Here is a 15,980-nt window from a genome sequence, read left to right on the forward strand (position 1 = left end):
GTCACCTGCATGCAACAGTCATGTATAAGCTTACAAGAAGCTTAGAGGGTGGTGTATGTGTGTGTAATGTACGTGCCAGGCATATAAATATCATGGTAAGCGAAAATACTAGCAAGTCCATAATCGTTTGATTACAAGACATAATAAACCAAATGTCATATGCTAAGGATGCGATGCAATATGTAATGCAAAAGAAATGACAAAGCTAGAGTATGTAGTCGAGATGATTGACATGCTCCAAACTCAGAAACCATGCTCACAAAATTCCTAATTGCCGAATTCAACGATGACAGCCTCCGTAGTACCCCATTCTTAGCTCCCAGCGCCCATATGCCAGATTCCAATCCTGGGATCCTACAAGGAGGATTTTCAGTGTAATTTTTTTTGTAAAGGAGCATAACCACAAGAGTACCCAAATCACAAGAGCAACATCAACATCACATATCCACTAATATAAACAGTTAATTACAATGCTGGAAGGAAATACACATATTTAATGAAATCTCCACAAAGCTCGGCCTCCACGCTCCTGCTTCAATGCTACTATGACATAACGTCACCTGCATCAACGATCATGCATAAGCTTACAAGAAGCTTAGAAGGTGGTGTATGTGTGTGCACTGCATGTGTCAGGCATATTAATATCAGAGTAAGCGAAAATACTGGTAAGTCCATAAATACCATTAGCCTTATCCAGGCTATGCAATGCAAAGACATAATAAGACAATATCATATACTGAGGAAGCAATGCAATATCCAAATCCTGACGAGTCCATGAATACCACTAGCCATATCTAAGCTATGCAATACAGAAACATCGTAAACTAACTATCATATGCAAAACATGCAATGCAGTATGCAATGCAAAAGAGATGACAAAACTGGAGTGTGTAGTTGAGATGATAGCATGTGGTATCGCAACCTGTGGGGTTCATCACAAAGGACTTCTATCTAAACCAGTCTTATACCTAAATATGGATAGCTGTACTCAATGTGGTAAACTCCTGATCTCAGGTTGGTCATGTGCCCAACTGAAATCCTGGCCATTGCAAAGGTACACATAATGATTTGCTTGCGCACCACCAACCCGAGTGGATAGTGAATGAATGAATGAATGAGTCAAATACTGAATACATAACTCCTGCTTAGTAAGTCCACATATCAATACCCTACATCTCTAGGATCATCACCGGGGTCTAGTACACTCTACATCAGCTTGCCGCCCCATCAAGCCCACAACTGGGTAAGTGGAAGAGACCTCACTATCCACCTGTCAATATCGGCCTGGCTCGTTGATAGCGGACCCATTCCTCAAGCTAGGTCATACTCAGCCTAGTCATTGCCTACTCCCTCGAGCAGGTAAGGCCACATCCCCTTCCAACCGACCACGATACAGTGGGAAGCACAACCTCCTGATATTCAGCACTCGGTGCTCATGCATCTACTTGGTCTAAATGTTGGAGCGTCCCCTAGCCACAGGGGTTTAGGGAATTTCACCTAAGGACATTTAACATACCCTATGTCATGAACCAACATTTCTGATGTCCCATCTGGCCATCTATGATATGCATGTGGAGGCCGCAGCCCTGATGTTGCTAGGACGCCAAATGACCATGTCATACAAATGTGAGATACATGAGTCATATTATCCAGTCATGCATCAAACCTGCACGTACTGCGCGATCATATAGGGCAACTCTGTCTCACAAGGAGTCCTATAATAACCAACCCAATGGCATATGCTATGACCAATCACTCCTCATAACAAACATACATATGATACGTATGAGCATGTATCATGATGTAATAAAGTACATAGGCATAATTATCTAATAGGGCAGACAACAATAATCCACAATCGACCATTACCGACATATCACATTTTATGAGTATAAACTGAACGACGTGCTCCTTCTACAACTATAGGAGCCTATGTGGTATGTCTTACATTAGCCTTCCAAGGCTCTGCATGATCCAAGGCGGGGACGATGGGTCCAGTCCATACGTTGAGATAGGTTCTACATAGTGAATATACCAAGCCTAATACTACATATTCTTCTATCTACGGCAAAGGGTGATGATGTATTAAGCAACGGATGGCCTAGATGATACACTAATGTTAAGGATGGACCTCACACTTGTCTCAACAAAGAGATGGACGGTGTGGATGATATGTACATGTCACGAGGTCCTAGTAAATTGGGTACAAAGGTAGGATACACTTCTCATGGTGAGTCAAGTGGGTATATAACAAGGTGAGTCTACAAATTATGGTGATTCCTACAAGGGTGGTGGAGAGCACTAGCATGAATGAGGGCCCAATGGTTTGGGTTAGCCCTCTAGGGTAAGATGGGTAAAACTTATGGGGAACCAATGGTTTGGGATAGCCCCAAAAAGGTAAGATGGTCATGGGCTTAACATTAGGCCCTAGGGAGATGTACAACAGGGACATTTAAACACCGTTTACAACGTGGACATTTAACTACTATGCTCCCAAGGTGCAGTCCATTTGGGATTGGAATCAGAATCACAGCGGGGCCCTCAGCCCTTGAAATCTCTAGAAGGACGGATGGATAGTGCGCATACATACATCAAGGTGGGCCTCATGCATCACAATTGGGCCTCTCACATATAATGGGCCTCGCATACATCACATTGGGCTCCATACATGGGCCGCATAAACATCACATTGGGCCTCATCACATGAGCCACATATACGTCACAATGGGCCTCATACACGAGCCGCATATACATCACATTGGGCCTCATCACATGGGCCTCATATATATCACAGTTGATCTCATATATGGTCCGCATGTACATCATAATGGGCCCCATACACGGGCCTATATACATCACAATGGGCCGCATCACGGTGGGCCACATACATCACAATTGGGCCACATACACGAGCCGTATATACATCACAATGGGCCTCATATACGGGACGCATCTACATCATAATGGGCCCCATACATGGGCCTATATACATCACAATTGCCACATCCATGAGCCTCAAATACATCACATGGGCCACATTCATGGGCCTCAAATACATTATAATGGGCCTCAAATATATCACAATGGGCCACATCCATGGGCCTCATATACGGGACGCATCTACATCATAATGGGCCCCATACACGGGCCTATATACATCACAATTGCCACATCCATGAGCCTCAAATACATCACAATGGGCCACATTCATGGGCCTCAAATACATTATAATGAGTTACATCTATGGGCCTTAAATATATCACAATGGGCCACATCCATGGGCCTCAAATACATCACAATGGGCCACATGGATGGCCGGCTTGGATATAACACGTATATTATGGTGGATCCTGTTGTCCCAGCTGGACTACGAGGATACCATACGTGCAGCAGGTGTGGCCCAAATGGACAGCGAGGATAAAACACATATGTCACTATAGTTTCCACCATCCAGGTAGCTAGATGGTGAGGATAAAATAAATGGACGGCGTGGGTATAAAATAGATGGATGGTGTGGGTGAAACAGATGGATGGCATGGGTATAAAATAGATACATTTGGTCGGTCCCATCTAGATGGACGAATGGCGTGGATGAAATCCATACATGAGGTGGGTCACGTCTAGATGGACGGATGGTGTAGATAAAACACTACATCAAGGTGGGTTGCCGCAGCTGCTGGACAGATGATCCAGCAGCATTCCACCCATTGAAACGGTGTGGATCAACGCATATATCATGGTGGGTTCCCACCGTCCTAGATAGTGGACGGTGTGGATGAAGCACCACATCATGGTGTGGCCTATCACGCCCCAAATTCGGAAAACGGGCTCACAAAATTTCCGATCGTCGAATTCGGTGCCGACAACCTCCGTAGTGCCCCATTCTCGGATTCCGGCATTCTCATACCAGATTCCGATCCTGGGATCCTAAAAGGAGGATTTTCAGTAAAAAAAAAATTTGTAATGGAGCATAACTACAAGCATAACCAAGTCACAAAACAACATTACCACATATCCACTAAATCAAAAACTTTAAGTACAATGCATAAGAAGGGAAATACAATATAATGAAAGTAAAAGAAACTCCAAAAGCTCGGCTGCACGCTCCAAGCTTAACGCTGCTGCAACCTAACGCCACCTGCACGCATCTATCATGCATAAGCTTATAGAAAGCTTAGAGGGTGGTGAAAGTGTGTGTAAGGCGAGTGCCAAGTGTATAATATCAGAGTAATGCGAGAGTATGCGGTAAGTCCATGAATGCTATCTGTCATACCAAGGCCATGCGATGCAAGGCCTATGTAGCCAAATGTCATATGCGAGATGCAAAACAAGCGTGCGAGTACTCATCAAGTACCCATATCAATACAGTTCCTCTCTGGATATCACCGGGGTCTAATACACCTCACACTGACTGCCTCCTCCCTAGCTGCACAGTCAAGCAAGTGGAAGAGACCACACTATCCGCCTGACCAGTAGTCTGCCAATATCTACCCGGCTCGTCGATAGCGGACTCATTTGCGAGCTGGTCAAACTCAGCCTAGCTTATAGCCCCCTCACTCGGGCGGATAAGGCCACACCCCCTTCCAACCGACCACGAAACAGTGGGAGACGCGGCCTACTGGTATTCGGCACTCGGGCGCTCGTGTATCCACTCGGTCTAGACGTTGGAGCATCTCCTGGTACCAAAAAGGTTCTGGGACTTTCACCCAAGGACATCCTAAGTGCCCACAGTGCTAGAACCAAGCATTTTCGGTATCCGATACGGCCATCCACGATGTGTCTGTGGAGCCACGGCCCTGATGTCGCTAGGGCGTGCAGTGATCAAGTCACACATATGCAAGATGCATGAGTCACACCGTACAATCATGCAGCAATCTCACGCGTACCACGCAATCATGTGGGGCACTCCGTCTCATAAGGAGTCCCGTAAATGTCTCAGTCCAACGGCTTATGCTATGATCAAACATTCCTCATATCAAGCATACAAATGATGCGTATGGGTATGAATCATGGGGCTATACTAAGCATGTTATAAAGTGGTGAACTATCAACAAATGTGGGCCTACTAATGGGCCCTAGGGAGAGTTATAATGCGGACATTTAACCAACATTATTCTTACAACGTGGACGTCAAACCAACATTTCTCCCAAGGCATAACCTGTCATCAAACATTATTACACACACTATGGGGGAATCCCTCATTGCAATGGACCCTAAGGACATCCTGTTGGGCCTCGACCCATGGGCCTTATATTCATCAAATGGGCCGCATCATATGGGCCTTTTATAAATCAAGTGGGCCACATCGAAGGGGCCTTATGTACATTGCAATGGGCCATATCCCACGGGCCTTTGAATGCATCACAATAGGCCTTGTAACATGGGCCTCAAATACATTGAATGGGCCCCATCACATGGGCCTTACATGTATACCAAGGTGGGCCACACCAAAATACAAGTGGTGATGATGATTTCCACCATTAAAATCCCTAAGGCCCACCAACAAATATATATTATATAATATAATATATAATATATACAATATAACATATAATATATATATATATATATATTATGATATATATATATATATATAATAATATATATATATATATACACACACACCACACGCACGCACGCACACAGCACGCACGCACACACACACACACACGCGCACAGCAGGGGGTTCCCACCGTCCAGGGTGGACGGTGCAGGGTGGACGGTGCGAACGAACACATACACCAAGGTAGGCCCCACCGTCCGTCTGGACGATGGGCGGCAACACACATCTCTGTGGGTCCCATGTGGGGCCCACCATAACGTTTATCTTCCATCCAACCCGTTCACAAGGTCGCACGGGCCTGGAAGAAGAGAAAAAAAATGAATTTCAGCTTGATCCGAAACTTCTGTGGCCCATAAAAGGGTTTCAATGGTAGAGTTCAATCACCGCTGTTTTCTTGTGGTGTGGGCTGCCTGAGGTCTGGATCTGACTGATTTTTGGAGGGGACCCACCTCAAGGGGTGGTCCACCTCATGGACGGCGTGGATACAAAATATACATCATGGTGGGGCCCACATGAGGGGCCGTGGGTCCCTGCACGGACGTCCGCTACACGCAGCGCCTGCGTCTCTGGCGCTGTCAGCGGCAGCAGTGAAAGCTGCTGCCCTTGTGTTTGTTTTTTTTTTTTTTTTTTGAAAACACGTTTTTCAACGGTTTTTCATACGTGGGGCCCGCATCAGGTAGATCTGCCCCAGCCATTGGTCTCTACAGACCGTCCATCAAGTCCAATATTGGATATGGTTTGGGGTACAAAAACATCAGGGCGGAAATCAACGGTAGAAAATACCGTTTGTTATGCTAAGGCCCGCCAGGACATCGGATTGAGCCCATTTTTTCAGCTCAACGCCTGAAATGATTTAAGGCATGGAATGGACGGCGTGGATTGACCGCATACATCAAGGTGGGGCATAAACCAGTAACCCACCCCAAAAGCTTGTGAACCAAGCAATATTTGTGTTTTCATTTCAGTCCAGGGACGTCCCTGGACAGGAACGGCCTATGCATAGTGCATGCACAAGGTGGGCCTTGCTCCTGTGGGCCACCAAATGGATGAATGGTAAGGATAAAACATACATTAAGGTGGGGCCCATCCAAGTGGGTCACATGGCCACCCCATCACACACAAAGATAAATAAATAAATAAATAAAAGAGAGGGAGAGAGAGAGATAGAGAGAGAAATGGGACACGCATGATGGAGGGCTCCGCCACTATGAGCCCTCCCTTACAAGCAATCATACATCGAGTGGGTCCCATTGCATGTGGGCCCACCAAATCAAGGATCAACGGTGGAGATCCCCTCTCCACCAAAATGAAAGGTCTAGATGACCCTTTACAAGCTAGAAAATAAACATCATGATGGGGTTCATAGAGAATGGCCCCATCACGGAATGATCATGAAGATCAAGGTGGGCCATCGACCACATCTTAAGGTCCCAAGTGAGATCCATACCATTGATCGGTAGGCCTCACTTGGTCCATCATCAAAACATGAAAAACCTATCCTATAAGGCACCGACTGTCCGATCTTCTTGGTCCGATGGAAAGCCGACCTCCTTGTGCTTCACTTTGATGGGGGGAGATGAAGATTCAAGGGCAAAGATGGAAGATTTTGGGATGGAAAGTGGGCCACACTACTCACTTCTCTTTTTCTCTCCTTGGAAAAATGTGGACGTGTGAGGCTTATGGGTTGCTTGGAATTGGTGTGAGAAAAGAGAAAGAGAGAGAGAGGGAGATAAGGAGAGGTGATGGGTGTGATGGGTGAGTGATGTGAGGTGAGGGATGGGTGAAGTGAGAGGTGGTTTGACTTTGGTGAGAAAAAGCATGGGTTGCTTTACTTGTGGAGAAAGGTGATGGATGGGATTGATTGATGGGATTGATTTGACACATTGTAGAGATTCTCTTGGGATTGCAAACGCGCGGCGTTTTCTTCGAAATAAACGCCGGCTCACATCTTCCTGACAGGGTATCGGATCGGTACAAGAGACGCGGCGTTAGAACCGCGACGACGGTGCGGTCGCAAAGGTACAAGTCTCGAATTAAACCGACTCAAATCTACAACATACGACTTAGGGTCGATCGCAACGTCGATTATACGTCACAGGTTGTCGAAATTCGACAGGAAGGATCGCGGGACTCGATGGAACAGTACGGACTAGGATACGGGTCTTACATGGCCTATCAGACAGACAGCCTGGATATAATGTATACCCCATGTGGGACCCACCGTCCTTGCTGCTGGACAGTGGAGTCACACATGGGAAATCAAGGTGGGTCCACATATGTGGCCCACCAGAGCTTTGGATCAAGCAGATATTTGTGTTTTCTCCACCGTCCAGACCTGCTGGACGGTGAGGATGGACGTGCAGCAGGTGGGTCCCATGTATACTTGGCCCATCTATACTAAATCAAGCTGATATTTATATTTTCCCATCGTCCAGACCTACTGGACGGTGGGCAACAACATACATCAGGGTGGGGTCCACATGTGTGGCCCCACCAGCTTTGAATCAAGGTTGATATTTGTGTTTTCACTTCCTCTAATGTCTACCCAAAAATGGGCAGCAACAAAATGGGCCTCACAATCAGATGGTGTGGATCTAATCCATTCATCAAGGTGGGCCGCAACAGAGAGAGAGAGAGAGAGAGAGAGAGAGAGAGAGAGAGAGAGAGAGACAGCATGCGATGGAGGGGAGGGGCTCCACCACTATGAGCCCTCCCTAAGCGGGCCATGTAAATATAATGCACAGATCAAAATGTGCCCCAAATTATGTGGGCCCTAAATCAAAAAAATCAATGGTGGAGATACCTTTCCATCAAGAAAATGCAAGGTCTAGATGACCTTTCTCAATGGGAAAAATAAACATCATGATGGAGTCCATGGAGAATATGACCTCATCATGGGATGATCATATGAATCATTGTGGGCCATCGGCCACACCTAGGGTCCAAAGTGAGATCCATACCATTAATCGGTAGGCCCCACTTGGCCCATCATCAAAATCACTAATTTAATCCTACAAATCACCCACCGATTCCACTTCTTCTTGGTTCCTTAGGATGCTAAGCTCCATGGCTTCAACTTTGATGAAGGATGATGAAGATTGAAGGGCTAGGATGAGAGATATGGGGGTAAGAAGTGGGCCACACTTGGTTCTCCTTGGGAATTGCTTGGACGTCCACCCTCTCTTGGTTGCTTGGAAATGGTAGAGAGAATGAGAGAGGAAAGGGTGTTGTAAGAGGAAGTGACATGGAGGTTATAGGTTTTGTTGACTTTTAGGGGCATGAGGTGGCATGGGGTATGGATTGCCTTGACTTGGTAGTAAGAAAGGGATGGGATAAGTATGGGTTCATTTCACTTAGTGAAGAAAGAGGTATGGGTGAGTGATGGATTGTACTTGATTGATTGATGTGATATTTTGGGTAGAAATTCTCTCGAGATTCGCAATATACGACGTTTCTTCGAAATATAAGCGGGCCCACAACTCCTAGCCTGGGTATAGCATCGATGTGCAAGATATGACGTTGGAATTGTGGCAACAGCACGATCACAATGGTACAAGTCTCGGGTCAAGTTGACTCAGATCTACAGGATGTGACTTAAGGTCATACGCAAACGCCGATTATAGGTCACGGGTTGCTGGAATTCGGCAGGGAGGATCACAGGAGTTTAAGGAATGGTACAAATTAGGATACGGGCCTTATAATGATAGTACGTGGTATCACAAGTTATGGGGTTCATCACAAGGGACTTCTATCCAAACCAGTCCCGTACCTAAATTCGAATAGCTAGACTCAATGTGATAAACTCCTGATCTTAGGTTGGTTGCGTGCCCAAACGAAATTATGGCCATTCGTGAAGGTACACATAATGATTTAGTTACACACCACTAGCCCGAGTGGATAGTGAATTAATAAATGAATGAGTCAAATGTTGAGTACACAACTCCTACTCAGTAAGTCCACATATCAGTACTGTACATCTCTGGAATACCACCGGGGTCTAATACACTCCACACCAGATTGCCGCCCCATTACTCACAACCAAGTGAGTGGAAGAGACCTCACTACCCGCCTAGCCAGTAGTCTGCCAATATCACCCAGCACGTTGATAGCAAACCCATTTTCAAGCTGGTCAAACTCAGCCTAGCTTTGCCCCCAACCCTTAGGCAGATAAGGCCACATCCCCTTCCAACCGACCATGACACAGTGGGAGACACAACCTACTAGTATTCGGCACTCGAGCGCTCATGTATCTACTCGATCTAGACGTTGGAGCATCCCTTGGCTACGGGGGTTTAGGGACTTTCACCCACGGACATCCAAAGTGCCCATATGTTGAGTCCCAAACATTTTCAGTGTCCCATCTGGTCATCCACGATATGCCCGTGAAGGCCACGACCCTGGTGCGCTAGGGTGCCAAGTGATCATGTCACACAAAATACAAGATACATGAGTCATTCCATCCAGTCATGCATCAAACCTGCATGTACCGCACAATTATGTGGGGCAACTCTGTCTCGCAAGAAGTCCCATAAACATCTCAGCTCAATGACATATGCTATGATCAATCATTCCTCATAACAGGTATACAAATGATGTGTATGGGCATATGCCATGACATTATACTAAACATGCTCTCAGTGTGACCTACTAAACTAAGTATGCTAGCATGTTATTAGATATAAATAATGGACAACAATGGACCACAATCGTCCTAAACTGGTATATCACATATCCAGAGTAGGAGCTAAATGATATACTCCTTCTACAACTATAAGAGTCCATGTGGTATGTCCCATATTAGGCTAACGTTAGCCTCTTAAGACACTAACATAACAAACATCCCAAGGCTGGGTCCACTGGGGGGAAAATGGTGGATCTAACCCATACATCGAGATAGGCTCTATACAGTGGATATCACATATTCTTTCATCCATGGTGAGAGGTTATGACGTATTCTCCTACAAACAACGGATGGCCTAGATGGCATACCTTCATTAAGGAAGGGCCTCATGGGGTGAGTCTAATGGGTATACAATAAGGTGAGTAAAGAGGGTGAAACTACGTACAACAAATGGCTTCCTCACCCTCTCTATCATGAAATAAACTGGGCTTTCCTATGGGGGACCGATATGAATACAAGGTGGCTTTGGTGGGGTCCATACATCTAGGACTATGTGTCCTTACAAACACTTCGGGTAGTCCGCTCATCATCTAAGTGGGCCTTGGGTTTGGTCACTAAGCTTGGGTAAACACATGTATCTAGATGGACCATATTTCCTATGGAAGGCTCGGTATGAACAGAAGATGGGCTCTAAGGTTTGGGTAGTCCTACAGGGTATGGTAGAAAGCATCATTATCAATGGGGGGAGGGAGGCCAAATGGTCTGGGATGGCCCAATAAGGTAAGGTGGAAATCACTACATTAATGTGGGCCCTAATCGTTTGGGATAGCCCAACAAGAGAAAGATGGGTATCACTAACATTAATGGGGCACAACGGTTTGGGTTAACCCAATAAGTTGAAGGTGGGAACGGGCTTATCAATGGGCCCTAGGGAGGTTTACAACATGGACATTTAACCACCATTGCCTTCTAGTGTGCGGCCCATTTGGGAATCGAATCTAACTTACAATGGGGCCCACGGCCCTTATACAATTTGAAAAACAGATGTGCAACACGAATATAATCACATACAGTATGGTGGGCCTCATGGGAGTAGCCCATGGCCCAAAAAAATAGATGGACAGGGTATATACAACACATACATCATGGTGGGCCTCATGAGGTAGCCCATATGCTCCAGAAGATGGATGGACAACGGGTATAACACATACAACATGGTGGCTTTACAAGTTAGCCCATGATTTAGCAAAATGGATGGGCAGTGTATACATATATCGCATACAACAAGGTGGGCTCCAGTGGCTGGACATTCAGCCCATCTGGGCTTACTGGACGTCTATAACTGGACGGCCTAGCTGCACATACCTATGGTGGGCCTTACAAGGTAATGGGGGCCCATGGCCCTGAAAATTGCCTGACAGTGTGTATGGAACATAGACATCAAGGTGGGCCTCTGCACAACATAAATGGGTAGCATGGATATAAAACATATAGCAAGTGGGCCACTTGTTGAAATTTTGGTCTATCTCATTTGCAAGCCCGTGGCCTCAAGGTAATATGAAAGATTAGATGGACGACCTGGGTGGAATATTTGTAATATGATAATATTTAATCATTCCATCTTTATTCTTATCAGCGTGCTTTGCATTGCATTTGTTGCATTCTTTGCTCATTATATCGTACTTTCGGATATGTCATTTTCGGCCCTAAAGGCTCAACTATTGAGTCTTTTCTAGTTTGTGCTCCTTATCATTTCTTCATAGGCTGGATATGAGTATATTTTCTTTAGACCTTTACTGATTCAGAAAAATAGAGAAGACTTCTTTCAATTTCCATTTACTAGCTTTCTGGGGGTCATAGAAGTGACTAATGATGGTTTTATCTTTTTTGGCGAACATTCATTTCTTGTCTCCATCAGGTCCAATACTTAAAAACATGCGATATCATTACTAGAACAATGAGAAGTTATGGCATCGGACCATATACTGGGCCTTGATATGGAAGCAACTTTTAAACATTCACACTGGATCACGCCTCACAATTCCCAGCTACAATTATCCAATGCATGCTTCTTATATTTGGATGCATTGGTAAGGTCATCAATATTACTTAGTGCACGATTATTACCCAATTGATTATATCATATCAACTCCTCTGCCGCGCATAAGAAATTGTCAGAAAGACCAAGGCATGGATTACTTTAAAGAAACATATCATGCCCCCTCTCTAGGCCAACTTTGCATAAAGATTTATTCAGAAGATAATATTTATGAAATGAAGCCTGCTGATTCCCTTGAAGGATAGTGTAACGCCCTGAAATTCGGGGGTCGAGCATAGCTCAGCTCCCGAGTTCCAAAACATCACTTATGCAACATATTTAATGATGGATGTATGTTGTCTGTATGAGTGCATAAAACATGGAATAGATTAAGCCAAACTGTAAATATAATTTAGGGATAAGTGAAGAACGCAAGCGGAAGACTTAAAGAAATATGTGTACATGTGCACATCCCTGAAATACATATACATACCAGGTCGTATTACAAGTGTTACTATCAAAATTACAAGTATCAAATTACATCATTTAATCCCAAAAGAAATCCCAGGATCCCGCGCATCAGAACAAGGCTCACTAGAACCCATCTGAAAACTGCATAAAAGAGAAAGCAGCCTCATCATAGTCAAACTCCGGCTCAGCCTCAGAAGTCGCATCAACATCTGCAACTAAGACAGAGTTTGGTGGGTGTTTAAACACCGCTCTAGAACGAGGGGATGAGTGATCAACTCAGTGGAACAATAAAGCAAGGGTTAACATATTATCAATTCAATTAAGCAGTAATGATAAAGCAGAATAATTAAACATGTCCTAAGTACTCTTGTTAATGCAAGGATGTATGCAGAATGATGCGTGCCCTCACGCGTACACCCTCAGTATCTTCATCTTACGTTACGCATGACAACGCCTCAAAGTGCGCCATGTCTACAAAGCACATGCAAATGCGGTGCATGAACATGATTACCAAGTTGTTATTAGTCCTTTTCATACAGCAGGATTGGGAAGCTAAGATACCTTCTTCATATCAATGTCCAAACAGTGATCCATTCTAGGGTCATCAGTCCTAGGCATCTCAGACGATCATATGGTTTTAGGTCGTAGCAAAGGGCTCGTCACCAATCAATGCACGCCTATCATACCTTCGTTACTACACTAAGGCTCGTCACCTCAATGCGGTATCCGGATATGATCGAGGTCACTACAAAGGGCTCGTCACCAATCAATGTAGGCCGACAGCATGAATATAGTGTCCCATACCACCATAATCGGCTCACGAGTTTAGTTGCTCACTGGTCACTACGGGGAGGCTCGTCACCCCAGCATAGGCCGACAGCTCGACCACGGTGTCCCATACCACCATGTCCGGCTCATGAGTCTTAGCGGATCAAGGTACAACGGTTAATAGGATTTGCACTGGTAAGTTTGGTACCTTAGATTCAAGCAATAGCGTCCATACATGGTGAACATACATCGGAGAATCGGGTTACTTAACGAACTCGACTAGCACGAGCGCACGTTGGGTTGAACGACATAGAGTACGCAAACACTCCGTGTGGACATTATACTAAACATTGCTAAATCCTGTCGCCGTTGACGAAGACATATCGTCTGAAATCAGTTCGGTGTTCTTTTCTGGTTTAAGGTGCGGACTTTAACTGTATAGGTGGTATGGGATTTAGCAATGAATCCCAAATTTTAGAGTAACATAGCACTAACTATTCTACAGGTTTTGAGTCATGTAGATCAAATTTAAAGTGATTGATGCGAATTTCACAAGCAATCGAGTTTAGCACTAAGTAACCCACAAATAGCTACTAAGGAAAATAGAGGTAGTACTCGAGTCAAGGCACAAAATTTTTCGGGTCATTACAATCTACCCCCCTTAAAGAAAATTTCATCCTCGAAATTCATACCTTCTCATATTCCTCAAGGATCTAAGGGTAGCTCTTTCTAACCTCAGCTTCAGATTCCCAAGTAGCCTCTTCCTCACTATGATGCGTCCATAGAACTTTCACAAGAGAGATGATCTTGCTACGCAATACCTTCTCCTTCCTGTCTAGAATACGCGTCGGTCGCAGTACATATGTGGCATCCTCGCTCAGCTGCACCTACTCCCAACTGATAATATGCGAAGGATCAGGAACGTACTTCTTCAACATAGAAACATGAAATACGTTATGCACGCCTGCAAGAGGTGTGGGCAAAGCAAGGTGGTATGCTACCGCTCCCACTGGATCCAGAACTTGAAATGGACCAATAAATCTCGGCGTAAGCTTTCCCTTCTTACCGAACCGCAGAACTCCCTTCATAGGAGAGACCTTAAGAAATACATGGTCTCCAACCTCGAACTCAAGCGGTCGCCGCCTCGTATCAGCGTAACTCTTCTGCCTACTCTGCGCTGTTAGAAGTCGACGTCGAATGATGTCAACTTTCTCTAAAGTCGCCTGCACCAACTCTGGGCCAATCAAACTACGCTCGCCAACTTCTGTCCAGCAATGCGGTGCTCTGCACGGGCGACCATACAACGCCTCATAGGGAGCCATGCCAATACTCGCCTGGAAACTGTTATTATACGTGAACTCTGTATACTGAAGACAATCATCCCAACTGTCCTTGAAATCCAAAACACAAGCTCGCAACATGTCTTCCAGGATCTGATTCACACGTTCCGTCTGCCCATCTATCTGCGGATGAAACGCGGTGCTGAACTTCAATTTCACACCCATCGCTTCTTGGATACGAGTCTAGAAGATAGATGTAAAACGAGTGTCTCTATCAGATATAATCTCCAAGAAAACTCCATGCAGATATACAATTTCCTTGATATACAACCTAGCCAACTCGTCTGCAGAGTTTGTGACTCTGATCGGTAAGAAATGAGCCGACTTCGTCAATCGGTCGACTATCACCCAAATAAAGTCATGTCCCTTCCTCGTTCTCCGCAATTCAGAAATAAAGTCCATAGAGATGAAGTCCCACTTCCATTCTGCTATGGGCATGGGCTGCAGCAGCCTAGGAGGTCGGCGATGCTCTGCTTTGACCTGCTGGCATGTGAGACAACGAGATACAAACTCAGCAATATGGACCTTCATGTTGTCCCACCAATAGAATCTTCTCATATCCTGATATATCTTCGTGCTACCTGGATGCATCGCAAGCTTAGAACTATGGGCTAACTCGAGAACCTCCCGTCTCAAGTCAGGAATGTCAGGGACACATAACCGGCCACGAAGTCGTAGGCCCCCATCAGAACTAATACTCCACTCGGAGTTCTCATCTGTACCAACCGGCTTTCTCATCTTCACCGGAAACTCATCATCTGCTTGACCTGCAACGATCTTCTCATCGATGAGGGGCTGTACACAAATGTGTGCGATAACTTCATACGGCTCTTTCACCGTAAGTTTCTGCTCAAAGTCTCGCACAAACTCCAACATGTCCCATTCTGCTATCATCAGCTGAGCCGCAAACTCTATAGCCTTCTTGCGACTCAACGCATCTGCCATAAGGTTCACCTTGCCCGGATGGTAAGAAACATCGAACTTAAAGTCCTTCAATGTTTCCATCCATCGGCGCTGCCTCATATTCAAGTCACGCTGTGTGAAAATATACTTAAGGCTCTTGTAGTCACAAAAGAGCTCGAACTCCTCTCCATAGAGGTAATGTCTCCAGAGCTTTAATGCTAAAATGATAGCTGCTAACTCCAGGTCGTGTGTAAGGTAATTCTTTTCGTGTTTCC

This window comes from Magnolia sinica, chromosome 18 (genome assembly GCF_029962835.1).
Source record: "Magnolia sinica isolate HGM2019 chromosome 18, MsV1, whole genome shotgun sequence".
Classification (NCBI taxonomy): Eukaryota; Viridiplantae; Streptophyta; class Magnoliopsida; order Magnoliales; family Magnoliaceae; genus Magnolia; species Magnolia sinica.